Source organism: Artibeus jamaicensis, unplaced genomic scaffold, assembly GCF_021234435.1.
Source record: "Artibeus jamaicensis isolate MK-2021 breed Jamaican fruit bat unplaced genomic scaffold, CSHL_Jam_final contig_432, whole genome shotgun sequence".
Classification (NCBI taxonomy): Eukaryota; Metazoa; Chordata; class Mammalia; order Chiroptera; family Phyllostomidae; genus Artibeus; species Artibeus jamaicensis.
In genome coordinates this window covers 14,298,190-14,317,736 of record NW_026521828.1, presented here as the reverse complement: position 1 = coordinate 14,317,736, position 19,547 = coordinate 14,298,190, and positions in this window count along the sequence as shown.

Sequence of the window (19,547 nt, the reverse complement as noted above, 5' to 3'; positions counted from 1 at the left end):
CCTGGCTGTGGCCTGAGAGTACATGCACCATGAACCTGTGGTTGGAGCACATGGTCACTGTTACAGCCACAGAGGCCTGCAAAGTAGTCTGGTTGCAATAAAATGAAAATACACAACCTCCCATCCAGGACTTCAGGAAGACTTTTTATAAGTTATTCTCATTTTTGTTTTCTAAAAAAAAGTAGTAGAAAAAATATATATCATCTGGTTTTGAGACCCCTAAGAGCAGGAAACTGGGCCCTATTCACCCTCGTGTCTGAAATGGGTAGTTGTTCTTTTCTGTCCTTCCTGAAAAATGGTAGGCAGTGCCTGACATATACATACATGGAATTTTTAAACTGTCAGGAAAAAAATCAAAACACACTTAGACTTAATGTACTCAAAGCCTTCTGATTGACATCCTGATGGTATTGAGAGTCCCACACTAAATTCTGCAGTGCCTGGAAATAACCTGTATTATTTGGCAAAGGACAAAAAGCTGGAGAACCAACTGAATTCCTCTTCAGATGAAAAAATGTTTCTACATTTCATAGCTGCATAGCATCTATCCTAGGGGAGAAGAAAATGGGTTGGAATTAGGTGGGAGCTGGCTGCCCGAGTAGCAGTAAAGAATGGGAGCTAGGTAAGCAGCATGTAAATGCTTGCAGAAATAGATCATACTATTTTATTTCTTCTCATGTAATGTGAAACATTTAAAATTATTTATTTATTTTACTGTTGGAATTTCTATAGGAAACAAATTTTATTTCTATTGTTTAAAATATAGTTGCCATACAATATTATATTAGTTTCAGGTGTACAACATAGTGATTTGACTTTTATGTACCTTACAAAGTGACTATCCTAAGTCTAGTAACCATCCATCACCCTGCGAACTTATACAACATTATTGACTATATTCCCTATTCTGTACATTACACCCCTGTGACTCATTTATTTTACAATTGGGAGTTTGTACCTCTTAGCCCTCCTCACATTTTTGAGTACTTGTGCTGTTTCTTAAATTGCATGATAGACTTATGAGCATTTGTGTTGTTTTATTACTGTTACTGCCATTTAAACTGTGTGTGTGTATTCTATATGTTCTTTTCTATGTGCGATATATTATAAAATAGAGGAAAGGTAAGAAGGAGGACAAAGGAAAGAAGTAGGTGCTCTCAATGATAAACTGGCCCTGAATTTAGGAAGATTTGCTAAAGTGAAAAGCACCAACATTTTGGCCTGTAAGCTTTCTCTTTCTTCTCCAATATCCATAGATCTCTGACACTTTTTCCTAAAGGACAGAGACTTACTGTACTGTCCTTCTAGAATGGTTCTGCACTGGTCGGGAAACTAGTCCAAACAGAGGCCCCCTTCATAGAGAAAGTGAATAGCTCCACTTTCTCTGTAAGAGTTCCAATGAAGAGTAAGGCAAAAATTCAAGGGCGCATACAATGTTCATGGTAGGGTACATAACAAGCACTCAATAAATTGTTTAAAAATATAAAACATTGATGGCTACCATCCTCATACTCAATTAAGGATTGTCTTAATGGGATTCCTAACAGATAATCACACAGCTTCTTCTCAGACTCTGAGTGAGAAGGGGCTCACTCCTTCCTCAAGGAACTCCTACTGTCAAAACTTCTTGTCAAACTCAGACTCACCCCATTGACTTATCCTCATTTGTCCTGACTATAGTCCTTGGAGCCACAAAGAAAAGGTCTAATTGAGAACCCTTTCCATATTTTTAAGGCAGTTCTTATCTACCTCCCAAATTTTCTAACATTAGTTGAAGTAAACTCTTGGACCAGGGTCCTACACTAAATCATGGTCTCATTTCATTCACAAAACAACTCCAGTAATAAGTGTGTCTAAATACAAATGCGAGTGTTTTATTATCTATCATGGTAATTCTAGCATCTAATTTGGTTCTGGAACGTGACAGGAGCTCCCCCCACCAAAAAAAAAATAGAGAAATAAGTTAATGAATGAATCTGATTCTTTCCTCACTTAAGAAAAATAAGGTTTTGTGGTGACAGAATTGCTGTCCAACATGAACAGAAAATGGTAGTTATGATTGATAAGAGCTCTCTTTGACTCTAGAGCTCAGACTCCAAAACTGCTCTGCACTGCTCTGTTCCTTAGGCAACATCATAAGCTCTATCCTCAGAGGTACTACCCAAACAGATTCTGGCTGTGTTTATTCATTTTCAGGGAGATAAATGTGAGTTCTCTGTTGTACAGCCTTTCCAGGCCATGGGCACTATGTCCATGAATGTTGAAGAACATCCTGCAAGCCCACGAATATAAGAGGCAAGAGGAGTTGCCAGTGGTTTTGTTGTAGATTCATGGAATGGCTCTTTGAAATTGTCTTTTTGCACAGTCTCTTGACTGTTCAAAACATAAAACAACATAAATTTATTTAGCAAACAACATAAATAATTTTTTTTGAAATACTGATTCAAGAGAAGTAAGTTACTTCCTAATATCTGACGTAATGAGATGAGCAAACGATGCCCTTGCTTTGGACAAGGGAAGGGCAGTTGATGATATCACTGCCCTGGACACTAAATGCAGTGAGGGTCTTCTGGCTCTTGATCTATCAAAGTGTACTTGGCTTCTTAGTTTCTGTTTGGATACAAAGCAATCATGGCCCAAAACATCCAGGACAGTCCAAGTTCTGCACCATTGTATTCTTAAGCTATCTACATGGCCCCTCATTCTTGTGCTTGAGGCTATCAGTGATTTCTCCCTTAGAAAACCTGAATAAACAGCTTCCAACAGAGAGCAGATATAGTCTCAGTAGATATCTGGCTAGCCCTTTCACTAGCTCCACTTGTACCACAAAATTTGGGGCTCTCCAGAGAGCCATGGTCTACTGTACGGGCATAATGGCTGCTTAAAGCTTATCAATCAAGATCAATGATTTAATCTGTTTTGTGTCTAGTCTGGAACCAGATGAAGACTCCAAGTAACAAGCCAAGAGAGCTGGTGCTGATAGCCATGCTGATCACTCACCAGACACATGAAAATGGCACTATTGCAGAAAATGAGGACTAAACCTAGGAACCTGTCTTTAAGACTTATTTCAGACATTTATTGATTCTGATACCTTACGCAACTTCTCTAACACCCAGTTTCCTCTTCTGTAAACTGGTGATGATGGTACTACCCAACTCAGACTTACATGTGAATCAAATAACACATATGTGAAAACACAAAGAACTGTATGTGCCATCCAAATGTACTTGAAGTAGTATTAATTTGGGTCATATTATGAAATCATCTTTCACAATGAAATCTTTCCCACAATTCATTGAATTATTTTTAAAACCCATTCTAGGGTCTTGTACACATTTCTTAATAGAGATGACACATCTGGCCAGGATATAATGCAAGCCTCAAAAGGGCTAGGCTAATAATAGCAGGTCACTTCTCCACCCCGAATTACTGTCCTTGGTCACTTTCAGCATCATGGGGAGCAACAGCCTTTCCTGATCCTAGAAATTTCATTCCTCTTTAGACTCTCAGCTGAGAAGCTGTATCCAGGAACTTCTGGGATTCTTTCATCTTGGAGATGAGCAAGTCTGTTTTTTAAAATGCATTTTCCTCTCTCCCTCTGAATCACATAAACTCAGAGTTGAAATGGACCACAAAGCTTATCTAACCCAACTTCGTAACACAGTATAGAAAGCTTCTTGGGAGATTCCTGAGAAGTGATCATCATTTATTTTCTGCTTTGATACAAAAACTCTTTAAAAAAAACAAAACAAAAAAACCCAGCCCATTCTTGACCTGTTTGAGTCAATAGGATATTTTTGTTTTATTGAATACAAATCAACATTGACTTAACTTTTTATCATGACTGTGAAAAGATTTTAATAATTTAAAATTTATTATTTATTTATCCACTCTCTATTTACTGAGCACTGAAAATATGGCCTGACATCAATGAGCTAAACTAGACCCTCATTATGATGACCACCTTCCCAGTCCAAGGTCCTTTTATCTGTACTTCACTTTTACTCCAAAAGAGCTACTGTGGTATTCCCACTTCTGCTGAGTGAGTCAAACCTGATTATTATTTTGATTCAAACCTTGAGGAGAACTACATGTCAGCTGACACAAGACTAATAACTGAAGCAAAATATTTTTTTCCAAAAACAATTGGTTTTGATTAGAGAAAATGACCATTTCACATATGATACAGATTTACTACTTTTATGTAATCTCAAAGTTGAGGTGAATTTTTCTATCTCAAAATCAAAACCTCTTCCATACATCTTATAATATATAAAAGATCTAATTTGGAATCATTTATATAGAATCATCACAGATAACTCTGATATGCCACATAATTTGGTTACGTAGCTGCATATTTATCCATGTAGCTGTCAAGATCAGTTTTATTGAAAGAATTTCAGATTTAAATCATTATTTAATGGAGTCAATAGAGCATAGTGTCCCAGTGTACTGGCTTTAGCATCAGACTATTCGGCTGGTTCCCAACTTTGTGACTATGTACCTGAGGTCTAGAAATTAAAGTTTTCTTTAATTTCTAGACCTCAAGTTCCTCATTTATGTAATGAGAATAATTATTATACCCACATCATTGAATTACTATGAACTTAAATGCTATAATTTTTGCAAAGGGATAAACATCACCCTTTGTGTATTGTAAGAATTCTAGGAAGTTTAGGTAGTATTATTATAAAATATTTTGTTTCTTTACTTACTCTCCAGGGGATGAAGGATATGATTTACCCTTTTCATTTTGATTCATTGTGAGAATTATTAATATTCTCATAGGTGGTGATAAAAATGTTCCACTAAGTGACAACCTTAATTCTCTTTAAGGCTGTTCCTTTTAAGTAAAAGAGAATACTATAATAGCAGAGAAGTTAAGAATATGAACTTGAAAGTAACAGACTTGGGTTCAAGTAATGGGTTCATCAATTACTAGCTATATGATCTTAGGAAATTTATTTTTCTTGGTTTGGATTTTCTTTTCTTAAAGAAGTATTAATCATGGCTAATAGCCTGCCCAGGAGGGGGCTCGCAGCTGAGTCAGCAGGATCAGGGAGAGCAAGTAACTAAGTAACTGGGAAGTAAGAACAAAGAATTTCATATTAACTCCTATCAGCAGTTCTGCTTTCTTGCTTCTATAAAATGCTTCCTGCTTTCACACCAGGAGTAAGGGTTCGAGTGACAAACTGCCCCCTCACCCTATATAAGCAATTGTTCCCCACTGATCGGGGCCCAGAATTTGGAGATTGACTCCTCTGGGTCTGCACGCATAAATAAAGCTCCACTCCATACACCCGGGAAAAAAAAAAGAAGTATTAATCATATCTACCGCAAGGATGGCAAGGGTTAAAAGGTAAGCCACATTCGGTATTTTCAGAGGGTTTCTGGCAGTTAGCCAGGAGTTCCATAAATATCAACTATTAGCATTTTGCTTCCCCAGGAAGCATGCAGGCTGTAAAAATGGTGACCAGAGTGTTGGTGGGATGAATGAGTGAGCTGGTCTTGAGAAATAAATACAATTTTTTCCTAAGCGAACAATGAAAGGCAGTAAAGTACATGACCTTGATTTGGATGCAATGAGAATTTCATTGGGCCTAAAACAAAAAATATTTGGCTGAGGATATAGGGTGGAGGTTGGGTTGTGGGAGTGAAGAGTTCCCCTAGGTCTCAGAAGGTGCCCTGAGGTAGCAAATATCATTGTGTGTGGTACTAAACCATTCAGCCTCTGTCTTGTAGGTAGGGGCACAGTGCCGTAAGCCTATAGTTCCTAAGTAAATCTGTGCTTCTGGAAAATCCCTCTCTAAGCAAGAATTCCAGCGGGAGTAGAGATAATTATAGCAAATACATCCAGCCCTTTCTACATGCCAGCTACTATTCTAAGTGCTTTATATGTATAAAATCTTTTACTATTTGTAAAAATACTGTATGAAGTAGGTACCTATACCACACTTTGCAGATAGGACAGTAAGCCACAAGTCTTAAATAATTTCCCCAAGGTTACAGAGAGAAGATTTGATCCCAGGAATTCCAGCAGCAGAGTCTCTGCTTTTAACCACCATACCAGGCTGCCTCTGGTTGACTATGAGGTCAACAGATGCTGAGAAATAAAAAGAGGGAGTAGAGGAGGAAGCAGCTGTCTGGTGAACTGCGGAGGGTGGAGGCGGAGTGGAGAATGGGGAGAAGAGAGGAGAAAAGTTAAGGGATGTTTAGAAATCATAATATGCCTCTGTACAAGATTAGCGAACAGGAAGACAGAAAGATAATTAGGGCATGGGTGATTGTAGACAAATTTCAGTAACAGAACAGAGAAAGAGCTATAGCTCAAACAGAACTTTGAAAGTATTGACAAGTGAGGGACAAGTTTTCTAAGCCTAGTGGTGACGTTTCATGCTAAATAAATGTTATCTGTATTTATCATCTCTCCAGAAAACATGGAATAATAAATTTGAGTTTTTATAGGCTGGAAGCTGAGATGATTCTGGGATAATTTATAGTGCATTCTAAGCACCAGAGGTAATTATTTCCCAGGAAAAGGAGGCCTGGTTTTATGTACCAGTATACATTTTATTGCTTTTAAATAAAACAAACTGAAAAACCTAAAGGAAATTCTTCCTAAAATTTTTTGGTATGAAAACTAAATATTTGGGGTTTACTTTAGTCATAAGTATGGCTCATAGTCCATTGTAAAGACTCTCTGTTTTTTGTTTGGGTCTCCTTTTTCTAAACAACAGTGAGAATCAGTAGCTCAAAGGGCTCGAGACATATGCTTTTTTTCTAACCTAGGTCAGGGAAATAAGCCCTATGATTTGCTTGATTCATGTGAATATTTTTTTATATCTGTCCCTCCCCTGCCCCCCTCCCTCACTGAAAGAATCAAGGAAAACTCTTTAAGCATAAGAAGCTTACATCCATGACTTCTGACAACCAGAAAGTGCATTTTTACCAGGCATGGTGGGTATCCCCTGTTCAGGTCACTGAGAACTGCCCTGGATGGGACTCTCTGACTCTTTCCACACTCCCAAATGGATAGGGCTGAAGTATCTAAGAGTGAACCAAGATAAAGTTGTGCACATTCTAATGGGCCAGTTTCTGTCCTTTCATCGCTTCCTTTTTTCTGGTCCCTACAACCAGATCTGAGGTGTGTCTTGCACTCTACTTGATCCCATGATCCTTCGCAGTCAGGGAGGATAACTCCACCATCCTAAAACCCTTTCACGTATCATTGACCAAACAAACAATTACTGGATGCCCAAATGCATGTTATGCGCTAGGCTCTGGGGCTCAAACAATGAACAAAATAGACATTGTCCCTGCTTGTATGAGTTTTTTTCATAGTCAGGGAGACATGACATACCCAGTTCAGTAGCTTGAATATAATAGCCATCCAATATTGAATGAACAATACTTGGGCTTAAGCAGCATTTTCATTGTGTTATTCCCTACTTGAAAATCCCCCATGAATACTCTGAAAATTCATAAAAATGGTTTCTGATTTCATGAAGCTTGCATTTGAGCTTGGGAGATAGGTATGTAGAAGGTATTTGCAAAAGCAAAGAGTAATACAAGAACAGACACAGGCCATCAGAAGATGAGATAATTTCTTGGCTGGAACACTGTAAGAACACTTTTGAAAAACCTGGGCCTTACTGTGTAGATGGCACTAAAGCCTCTTACCCATCCTTCTCTTGGAGCCTCTTCCTGGATGAATTGTTGGCTTCCCTAACAATATTTTCTGTCTCTATTTTTTAAATTTATTTATTTATTTATTTATTTATTTATTTATTTATTTATTGGCAGAAGGGAAAGGGTGGGAGAAAGAGAGGGAGAAAAGCATCAATGTGTGATTGGCTCTTGTGCACCCCTTGCTGGGTACTTGGCCCAAAACCCAGGCATGTTCCCTGACTTGGAATTGAACCAGCCACCCTTTGGTTCAAAGTCCAGAGCTCAATCCACTTAGCCAGATCAGCCAGAACCCTGTCTCCATTTTTGATGTTATCATTCCATATTATGTGTTTTTCTATATAATCTAAACATAACCCTCTGCTAATAAGCAAAACACTGCTGGAGTATGGACCTCTTAAAGGAGAGTGCATCTTAATTATCTTCTGCCCCATGGCCTAAATGAGTCTAAGCACCCTTAAAGGCCATTTAATAAAAAAAGTGTTGAGGACTTCCGCCAAGATGGAGACGTAGGTGGAGGAACCACCTTGCCTCCGTGCACAACCAAATCTAAGAACAACTATTTTTAACAGCAGTCACAACCAAGCCACACGGAAAATCAACAATACGGAGTCCAAAGGACAACTAGATACTCAGCTTGACCGGTAGGAGGAGCGAAGCCAGCAGCGGAGCAGGTTAGCAAGAAAAAATTCCCAGGGTGGTGCGCGGTGCGCGTGCAAGCAGCCGAAGGCGCTGATCGTGAGTGAGGTAGCTATGGGAGCGCACAGGGAAGAGGTGCGGGTCAGTTGGTCGCGCATTTACGTGTGGAGAAACCAGTGAGAAGGGAAGACTGCGCGGGGCAGCAGGCTCACACAATTCCGATTGGATAAACAAGCCCGAGGCATGTGGTGTGACTGGGCGGGCTGGGCTAGCGGAGAGGACCTCCGTTGCTCCCTCTCTGACCACGCCCCCACACACAGCGTCACAAACCAGCGACCTGGGTCGCCCCGTCCTGGTAAACAACTAAGGCTTCGCTCCGCTTACTTAACAGCATGAATAGACCAAAAATGGCTCTAGGACAACTCAGAGCCCCAGAACCGATAGATCTAAGCGATGAAGAAATAGCCAGTCTTTCAGATGCACAGTTCAAAACACTGGTTATCAGGATCCTTACAGAACTGGTTGATTTTAGTCACAAATTAGAGAAACATATGGAAGCTAAACTAATTGAAATGAATGGTAATACAAAGGAAACCAATAGTAATGGAAAGAAAATTGGGATTCAAATCAAGGGAGTGGACCAGAAGGAAGAAAAAATGATCAAACAGAAGAGAATGAAGAAATAAGAATTCAGAAAAATGAGGAGAAGCTTAGGAACCTCCAGGACATCTTTAAACGTTCCAACATCCAAATTATAGGGGTACCAGAAGGGGGAAAGGCACAGCCACCAGTGGAAAACTTATTTGAACAAATAATGGAGAATTTCCCCAACCTGGCAAAGGAAATAGACTTCCAGGAAATCCAGGAAGCTCAGAGAGTCCCAAAGAAGTTGGACCCAAGAAGGAACACACCAAGGCACATCATCATTACATTAGCCAAGATTAAAATGAAGGAGAGAATCCTAGAAGCAGCAAGAGCTAAGGGGACAGTCACCTACAAAGGAGTTCCCATCAGACTGTCAGCTGATTTCTCAAAAGAGACCTTACAGGCAAGAAGGGGCTGGAAAGAGGTATTCCAAGTCATGAAAACCAAAGATCTACAACCAAGATTGCTCTACCCAGCAAAGTTTTCATTTAGAATGGAAGGACAGATAAAGTGCTTCTCAGATAAGACCAAATTCAAGGAGTTCATCATCACCAAGCCCTTATTATATGAAATGTTAAAGGGACTTACCTAAGAAAAAGAAGATAAAAAAGATGAACAGTGAAAGGACAGCAAACTCACAGTTATTAACAACCACACCTAAAACAAAAGCAAACTAACAGGACAGCTAGATCAGGAGCGGAAACATAGAAATGAAGATCACGTGGAGGGTTAGCAACAGGGGAGTGGGAGGAGGGGAAGGGGGGAGAAGGTACAGAAAATAAGTAGCATAGACAGTAGATAGAAAATAGATAGGAAGGAGGGTAAGAATAGTAGGGGAAATACAGAATCTAAAGAATTTGAGACACGTGTTCATGAACTAAAGTGGGAAATGGTGGGGGAGGGGTATGCAGGGTGGAGGGGAATGGAGGGGGGGAATAGAGCAAATGTAATGGCATAATCAATAAAAAAAGTTAAAAAAAAAAGTCTTGAACTAACATTGAAGGTTACCCCCAGCCCAACTACTAAAAATTTAAAGCTAGCACTCACTTAAATAAAATTCTCTCCTCTTATGTTGGCAAATGTAGCTTTATTAAAATATTAAAAACCAGCCTGAGATTTAGAATTCTCAGCCTCTGTCATGTTCCTGGACAGAAGGAGTGGCATGGGAGAAGTTGGCACCAGGGCGTTGCTCCCTCTCTTGGCCTGCAATCCTTCTTCTTTCTCCGCCCCCAGTTCTTTCTGCCCCTTGGGAAGCCATGTTCACGTGCGCCTGCATACTGAAGCCTACATGTCCAATCTCCACCCCAAGCCCAGCACTCAGTCACCCCTGGGTCACACTGAGGTGAAGGGTATGCATAGTAGAAACACAGTCTGCCTTGGGGGAATGAATTTGGAGCAGAAGTTTACAAAGGCCCTGTAAGCAGGGTCAAGTCTGCTTGGAAAGGGAGTTCAGGAATTCAGGTTTTCAGCGTATAGAAATAAGCCCTATAATTTGCTTGCTTCTAAAAGGGAAGACAACTGTGTATAGGGCATATGTCTATGTCTTTGACCTGTAAGCTCTTAGCCCTGTGAAGGTGCATGGCTATGAATAGCCAGAGGTATACCCTCTGGAACTTGGGGGCCTAGGGCACAGAAGTCCCTTTTGCATAGATTTAAATATGGTACCAGTGATACTCACCTTTCAGAATTATTATAAGTATTAACAACATGGAATGTACTCAAAACATATAACAATGGTAACAATGTTAAATAATATAAATGTAGCTGTTATTATTGTTATTGTTATTATTATTATTAGAATGTACTTGAAAAATCATTAGGTGCTATAGGAACTCAAGTATTATTTTGGTAATGCTGCCTTCTTAGGAGTCTCCTAATCCATTGGTTCTCAAAGAGGTGAATCATACTCTATCGTGCAATTTAAATGGTGTGTGTGTGTGTCTGTCACTTGTCTGAGTCACACTCTGGACCTACTGAATCAGGATCTTTGGCTTAAAGGGAACAGGTATGGAAGGCAGACATGTAAATTTTAGAAAAATTCCCAAGAATAATTCATCCTAATTTCCCCCCACACTTGTTTCTCTTTGCTAATTAAACAATCAGAATGTACTTCTATGGAACTGAATAGTAATTGAACAACCAAACAAAACAACGTTAAATCACACTGCCTTGGCATAGCCTGTGAAGAATAAAATATGTACCCTGGGAAGCCGTCTTGGTCTTTGGTGACCTGATGACTTAGCTCTCAGTATCTTACATAAACAGACCATTTGAAGATGACTTCATAATGGGGTCTGAGGCTCTCACAGTGGGGCCATAGCACCAGATCATCTAAAGGATGGAGCCCGTTGAGTTGCTAGGAAACTCTTGACTGAGGGAACCCTGGTGGATGAGTCACATTGTATATCATGGAAATTAAGAAAGCTGTCTGTCTTGTCCTCTTGGCCACTGGCTGTTTCTCATGTAAGGATTTACCAAAGAACCTTGGGGAGGGAGTAAACATTTGATCTTCCAAGTGAAATAACAAGCTAGAGGTAACTATTTTCTAGGTGTAGGGATTTTTGAAACCTTGAAGTTACTCTCAGAGATAAAGAATTCACTATTTCAACTACAGCGAATATCAGTGATTGAATCCATTTTTTAAATATTCCAAGAACTGCCATAGACAGGTTCAGACTTGAGTTATTTTAAGGGATGATCTATGAGAAATGTAATTAATATTTGACAAATAACTTGGCCTTTTGAGCTGATAATCAATTTCATCTCTCCGCCCTCTTCTTCCTGATACTTCTCCACCACACTCCCTCCACACTGGCATTTCATGTGAGTGTGTGCACACTCTAATGAAACGAGAGTGACATCTACACAAAACAGTGTGTGTTTCCGGCATCACTTACTAAGTGAACACAACCGGATGTTATCAACTCTCAAGAGAGGGCTTAGTGCTTTCTGGTTAGTCCAACAAAATGGCACCAGCAATGGAAGTCCACGATGAGAAACTGAGTCTGCTGGCAGGTCGGCACAGGCGGAGGGGGAGGCAGGAAGGCTCTGTTGCAGCCCCTGTGAGTAGCCAAGGCTGTGGAGCAGAAAATAAAATAGGAAGTAGCTGTTAATAGTTTGGTAAGCAGTTGTCGACACAGAGGTCCCGAACAAAGGAAAAGGCTTCCTCAGAAGCAGAGTTTGGGGAAAAAAACAGTGTATTCAAGGCAGGCAACAATCACACACAAAGACAGGTAGCTAAGATTTGTGTCTGTACATAGCCAGCATGGCTATCAAGAGCTAGACATTTCCTTTTTTTTAATTATTGTTTTTCAAGTACAGTTTTATGCCTTTTCCCCCATCCCTCCCACCCCAGCCCTCCCCGCCTCCCTCCCCCATTTGACTCCCCCTTGTTGTCCATTTGTCCTTTATAATTGTTCCTGTAAACCCCTCACCCCTTCCCCCTTTATCCCCTCCCTTCCCCCTTCTGATTAGACATTTCTCTAAAATGGCCCACACAGTGAGCAGCCCAGCAGTAGATATACTGAGTCCCAGAGGACAAAGCCTGACTTTAGACCTCTCCTGCCTAAGGTCAGATGGTACCTAGAAAAATTTATAGGCAAAGGGTGAATTTTCAGATGGGACAGTAGTGTCCCAGGCATGAGGAAGGGAAGGAAGCAGTGTTTGGGAGCCAGGCATGGCCAGATAAACCTTTCATGGAAGAGCCACATGTTTTTCTCTGATGTTCATGGTTATTAATTTATCAGATTACTTAGTGAGCTAGTTAACTGCTCACATCTCACCACTACATTGTTTTATTTAATCCTTTTTTCTGAACATTTTTGTTTCAGATAATTTTGGTCAAATGTCACATAAGGTAAGCTTGCTACTTCTTGTTCAAGAACAATTTTTCCAATCTTAGGCTTATAGTATTTCTAGTTAGTTGAATCATATTAAACTACATGAAACTGCTAATATTTGACCATTTTTTGATCTCCAGAGTGGCTATCCATTAATGGCTCGATCCAGTTATGTCAAATCCTGGGGAAAACCAGGACTCATCCCTGTCTCTTACTGCCATTTTATCTTCTTATGCACCACTGGAGATTAAAAGTCCTTGTTTTTGTTTTTAATTTTTTTCTCCCTCTAAATTTGCTTTGCCCATATTCAAGTCCTCCTCACTTCTTGCCCAAGGCACTGCAGAGGCTGTCTTAAAGGGGGTTTTGATTGACTAAAAGGTTTTCAGAGACAGTGATTGTGGTCATTTTCATCACTTCCCATTATGGTCTCCTTCCCTTCTAACAAGTTACAGGTTTATTATATTCCACAGTCAAGGACCCAGGCTGTACAGGCTCAGTTGCCTGGTAAAGTGCAAATCCCCAAGATTCTGGCTGCTGAATTTAAGATAAAAAAGTTGTAATGTTTGAAGTTTAAAAGAAGCCGCATTTTATTATTATCTCCCCCTGCACAAAATAAAATTCCCAAGGATTTATAATAGAAGCTATTAAGGGATCATTGCAAGATGGAGGGTTTGACCTGTGAATTTTGTTTTAGAACATTTCGTGCAGTTATTATCAGAAGAAGTCCATACAACAGGAACGAATATGCTCCATGAGAGTCAGCCCACTATGTGCCACTAATAATGTTACATATCCCAATTCCTGTGTGTTCTGCTTCGCTCACATGTAAGTGAAAATGCCAAACCCAAAACAGAACCCTCTTTTGAGACTATGCTGTGTAGCTGGCTGTTAACACTTCCACATATGTCAGAGAATGCACGCGACCTCCTCAAGGTATGACTATGTAACTGAAAACAATGCCATTGGGGTTTCAGTTTCACTGAGGAACCAACACCGGGAAGGGGAGCAGGGAATAAACAACCAAGATTCTGAGTCACCTCCTCTGACTCCAGCAGAGAAGCCTTCCTGGGTCAGCCTTGAACATTATGGTTTCATTATGAGGTCTTATTTGAAAAAAAGCATTATGGTTTCATTATGAGGTCTTTTATTTGAAAAAAGTCTTTGTTCCTAAAATGTTTGAAAATCATAGCTAAAAGAAAAATCACCCTTTCCAAAATGAGATTAAAGCATCGAGTCTAGGCATGTGGTCAGGAGACTTTGGGGTGAACCCACCCCTCCGATTAAGTGACCTAGGGAAGTCCCCAAATCCCTCCAAACCTCAATTCTTAACTACAAATCTGAGACTATCTGCATATTGCATATCTGCTTCACTTGATAAACAGGCTCAGAACATACTGATTCTTTTTTCCTAACGTTTCCAAAATACAAAATTCTTTCTTGCTTTAGGACATTTGGTCAAACTGTCCTCTCCCACAGGAACGTTTTCTCCATGCTGGCCTCAGGGCTAGTTCTTCATTATTTAAGTTTCAGCCTAAATACTTCTTCCTTGCATGTGCCTTTCCTGACCATCCTACCTAAAATAGATTTGCCTCTGATAGTTCCCATGTTAATATGCTGCTGTTTCCTTCATAAGTCTTGGGTATAACTCCCAGATATTTTATTTTCCTGTTTCATTACTTTTGACTTATCACCAAACATAAGTCGAACAGGCAGTTTTGTGACTTAGTCCTAGCACTTAACACAACATCTGGCATCAAGTACGCATCATAAGTATCTGTTGAAGTACATACATACATACATATGTGAAGACATACATATTTTGGGGGACAATGAATTGATAATGGGTATAAAAAGCATTTTTAAACTTAAAACGCCCTTTATAGGTAATTTAAAAAGTTTTATTACGTGTATTGTTTCAATCTCTGAGAACTAAATATGTGGGTAAGAGTGGACACTGGATGTGTATAGGAATTTCAGATCTTCTGTTTAAACTCTGTGATCTAGGACAATAATTTAACCTCAGTAATTACCTGAGAGGTTGGCTGTGAGAATTGAAAAAGATGATGCAAAAGGGGGCTTAGCATTGTGCCTTATACATCCATGTACATCCCATCTCACCAGGCAGCCATCATTTTGGTCACTTTACAGCAAATTTGGGCAAATATTTACAGGTAAATATCTGGTTCGGAAAAATAAAAAGATTTTATTTTTCACTGGGCCTCCTCAGTGATTCATTGTTTTCCCCTCCCCCCATTCCTTGACATATAAGTTTACAAATTTGCTAAAAACTCTAATAATGTCTTACCATGATTACAAAGCAGAGGTGTCTCTGGGGTGAGGGGGTTGTAACAGGAGAGGCAGATCTCTAGCTATGGGCTATTTATTGGTCCGGAGCTTACACACTAAGGCCTCTTCCCTTAAACTGCTTACTGTAGAATAGCTAGGCTAGTAGGAAGAAAGGTCTTATTACTACCAATGATCTCTAAAGTATTTATGTCAATTTCTCTTAGAGCTTTGAATTTCACTCTTCATATTCAATATCATGGAGAATGCTAAAAACCTCGAATGTGACGTGATTTTTCATTCTCATGAGTGAACCCGTTTGAATTGAGCATCGTCTTTCCTTCGAAATGTGTAATTTATTATTTGACTTTATTTTTTAAATCAATAAATCTTATTTTATGGAAAGCTCCTCTTTAACTCAATATGTATTTAATGAGCTGCACCAAAAACTGTGTTTGTTTCTAGAAATAAAGGGCTTAAATAGAAGTGACTTCTGACTTTAGGCAAGTCAGTCTGACAGGCTAATTAGACAATTCATTCATTTATTCAGTAAATAGTCTTCGATACTTAGGAAACTGAAGGACTTGGCTAGACTCTTTGTCCTCAGGGGTAATTAAAAGAGGTCTGGGCCCTTGTACTGTTTACAAACCAGTGAGGGATCAAGAAAATGAATTATTTGAAACAAAATTATATAGCCAGGAGCTGAACTTGACATTGCTACAGGTTGGCCTCCTACACACAGCTAGGCCTTCATGTTCCACAGAACATTTATATCTGACAAAGCCAGTCTATAACCAAAGATAATGCCATTCCAAAAGCACATGCGAACACAGGTAAAACATGAACATTATCCTACTTACAAATACCAACATCCCCTATCTAGACTAGTACGAATGACTGCTGCTGCTTCACCAATTCCAATTCTAGCCTTTGGCTATCCTTCCCCCTCCTAAATAAACTTTTTAGGATGCCAAATTAAAGAATCACTCCCACTCCTAAGGGAGTCCAATCCAGATCAAAGCCAGTCTTCCCCCAAATTTCCCCAAATTAACCTAACAATCCCTAATCCTACATCCTTTCTAATGCTCTTTCAATGAGATGCCTTATGGCTTATCCTGGCCATTCTCTCTCTCAGCAGTGAATAACAAGTTCAACTGAAATGTTTCTGGTGGTCTTTGGCTAGTGAGCACCGACAAATGTGACACTTGAAAATGGCTGCCATGTTATGCCTGTAGCTCAAACTGCCTTTTCTCCCCTGTCCAGGGGCATCAAGAATCTAAAAACAGGTGACACTTGAACTCTTAAATTAGGGGGTTGGGAATATTTTATTCATGTATTTATTTGTTCATGGACTCATATGCTGCCTTGTTCCAAAAATGACATAGGCTGGCTGATATTCAGCAGGTTCTGAGGTACAGAGGGCAGCTCTCTGAGAACTGTCATCTAAAGACATTCTGAGCAACGAAACACCTACAGCTAATGGAACTCTGAAGTAGAAGGAGGGTGTCCAAAATGACACTGCTGTTTAACAGGATACCCACTCGCCCACAGCTGAGGCTCCCTCTACACTTTCCTCAGCCAGGGATGACATTTTGATCATACCAGCCTGAGGTTCTACTCGACTCCCTGCTCCCACAGGCATTGCTGGAGAGTCTTCATTTCCATCTATGTCCTCAGACCCTATCCCTTTCTGCAGGTAAGCTCAGTCTAGTCTCAGGAGCTTAAAAAAATCACTTTTTTCTCTAGTCTTAAAGAATTTTAAAGTTTCTAGTTCAATCCTCAGGTAAATCAAAGTTACCTGATCTTGCTCGAACCTGAGGATTTTCAAATAAAGCAGTACTATTCTCTTAAGAGGCATTTAAAATATGACAGGACTGGATTTTTGCTCGTCTCAGTGGCTGGAGGGGAACTACTAGCATCCAGTGGACTAAGGACTAAGGCCCTGCAATGCCCTGGACAGTCCCATACAGTGAAGATCGAGCCATCGAAATGCCAATGGTACTCCTGTTGAAAAACATCTTACCCCTGGATGGTCAGTAGTATCTATCATATCCAATCTTCCTGCTTCTCCCCGGGCCCAGAGCAAATACCAGTAATCGATGATGGTACTCCACTGAGCTGGATGTGTTCTTAACACATCCCAGGTATGCCCTGGCAATCAGATTTGGTATGGAAGACAAAACCTAGTTGCCATTCCTGCCCTCACCTTTTTCCTTTTTATGACTAAGGAAATTTTGAGGTTCTTGAGACCAAGTCTTCACCTGGCACCTTAGTCCTGTTTTATTATCTATCTCTGTATCCATGCCTTGGTCATCTGACCGCTCTCCCTGCACTTCTAATAAGACAAGGTCCCTGTCAGGAATGTGAGCTCTCTGGCTGGGATCTGCACCATCCCAATAGCTCTGTCAGTAAATGCCTGCCTGCCTGCCAGCATTACCTATCTGAACAGTCATTTCACAGTGGGTGAGCTACGCCCTCTAGTGGGAGAACCACATATATCGAATAGTATATGGAACTTCTTTGGAAGAATAACATCCAAAAGAAAATCCACCTCAAAGCAAATGAAGGGAGAAAGGCAAGGGGTTGAGGGTGGGTTCCATGACTCCTGGAAAGTGCAGAGGAATCTCTGAATTTAGACATAGCGAGATCCAGTGTCTTAAAAAATGTTGCCAGAAATTTTTCCTTCCATTGTTTGTATCCATGCATGTTTTCCTTGATGTTGTCTTCATTCTCGGATAGGCTTTGACCACCACCCCACTCATCCCACATCCGGAATCAGTTGTTAAGGCTACAAGCGTGCCTGACTCTCATTAAGTGAACTGACTCACAAAGCACTGTGGGAGCCAGGGTGAGACAGCCCTCAGTATAGGATTAGAAGAGGGCAAAGAATTGTTGCCCTAAGAAATACGGAGGCACCATTGCAGGGAGAAATGAATGCAAGTCAAGCAAAAACAGCAGATGCTTTGGCACTGTCTTTCCTGGATGCCACATTTCCACCCTCTGAGTATGAGGTTGCCCTCAGGCCTGCCTGAAGCTCCACCTCCTGCTATTTTCCTGCCTTCACTACAATTAACTATGTAATCTATTTGCATCATAATGAATTATGACACTCCCAGAACCTGAAACACTACTATCCTGGTGGAAAGCAAGGAAATGTCACCCAGAGATCTAAACCTCCTGGAGAACACAGTTCATAACAATAGAAAATGATTTGACTTTCCAGTCCACAGACAATGGGAGGTCTGTTGTCCTAATGTCAGAGGACCCCAGGCCTTTATGTTCTCCCCCATAAAACAGATAGTGACCAGAGGTAGGCAATTAAGTGAAGTTGTGTTGTGGGCTTTTTCTCTGGGCACTGTGGACTCCCTCCTCTTCCCCCTTCCAGGCCTTGGGATGAATACACAGGTTCAGGGCTTTCTTTCCCAGACAGGGGAAATGATATATAGAATTTCAAGGGCGTCTCTCCTTCCCTGCCTTGGTTTACTATCCACCCTACCATAGTGCTAAAAGGCCTTTCCTGGTGACCAGGATGCCAGACACTGGCCGGTAACAGCAGCACAGTCTCCGAGTTCTTCTTATATTATCTCCTGCCTCATTTTCAAGGCTTATTCAGAGTAAAAAAAAAAGTTTTCTGAAGATCTGGGATAATAAAGGGGAATAATGGTTAATACAGAATAAGAATTATGTCAGTGTTTTGGTTAAGACTGATAAAAATCCAACTGAAACTTAGTTCAGGCCAGACAAGAAATGTGTGGGGTCATGCAATTAGGAGGAGTCTGGGAGGGTCTTAATGCAAACAGAGCAATATGCACAAGCTTAAGCAATTCCAGAAGTCTTCCTCTTCACCTCTGCCCTCTGCTACTCTATGAATTTCATTAACTGTTTCATCATCTCCTGTACACACTTCATATACATGATGAAATCATGGCTGCTACCACACCAGGCCTGTGTCCTGACAGCTCATGAACCAGAAAGGAAAGCACTGGGGGTGAGGAGGATCCTGAGGCCCAGCCAGACACCCTTCCAATTAACACGCTACTACAATCCCTAGACTTGTGAAATAGAATGGCTTTGTTAGGTGGTTGTCTTAAATTCAAAAGGTTGAATTTAAGCACAGAAATGATTAAATCACATCTATATGATTACTTCTTGTTAAAAAAGTCTATAGTTTTTATTTAAATTATTTGTCATAGTTTAAGAAAATATGGCATATTAAAGAATAAGATGGATGATGTTTATAATTCCAATTTGAAATTCTTAATTGAGCATTGATTTAAACTTAGAACTTTAAGTTGAAAGAATAAGAATTTTATCTATATTATTGTTGGCATTTTGAGGAGAAATTGTCCTTTGACATATTTATATGTTTAATTGATTAGAGTTATAACATTTACTTGGCAGGGTTTTGTTTGTTAAATTTAAATGCTTAAAAGAAAATTGAGTATATTAGTT